Source organism: Penaeus monodon, chromosome 29, assembly GCF_015228065.2.
Source record: "Penaeus monodon isolate SGIC_2016 chromosome 29, NSTDA_Pmon_1, whole genome shotgun sequence".
NCBI lineage: Eukaryota > Metazoa > Arthropoda > Malacostraca > Decapoda > Penaeidae > Penaeus > Penaeus monodon.
In genome coordinates, this window is record NC_051414.1 from 7,561,039 (window position 1) to 7,561,283 (window position 245).

The 245-nt window shown below is 35.5% G+C and overlaps 1 protein-coding gene across 1 annotated transcript in view; it reads left to right on the forward strand.

The window, feature by feature from the left end:
• LOC119591711 (cell wall protein DAN4-like) overlaps positions 1 to 245 on the forward strand; it is a 26,184-nt gene that overhangs the window by 7,330 nt on the left and 18,609 nt on the right. The gene's annotated exons all lie outside the window — the stretch shown is intronic.

Below are 245 nucleotides of genomic sequence, written 5' to 3' on the forward strand. Positions count from 1 at the left end.
GATATCACCGCCATCCTCACACATTTTCCCCTGAAAGCATCAGCTGAACGTTCATTTATTCGTGCTGAAGACTCACACACTCTTTATTCCACTGAATTAATTTTTATAAAGAAAAATTACGTTCATTAATCTTTCTAAAGTTTCTGAATGATTGTGTTTTGTCTGTGGTTTCCATTATTATTGATTTTTTTTTTTCTCTCTCTCCCATTTCTTTCTCTGTTGGATGGCACTGGCAGGTTCTCTTC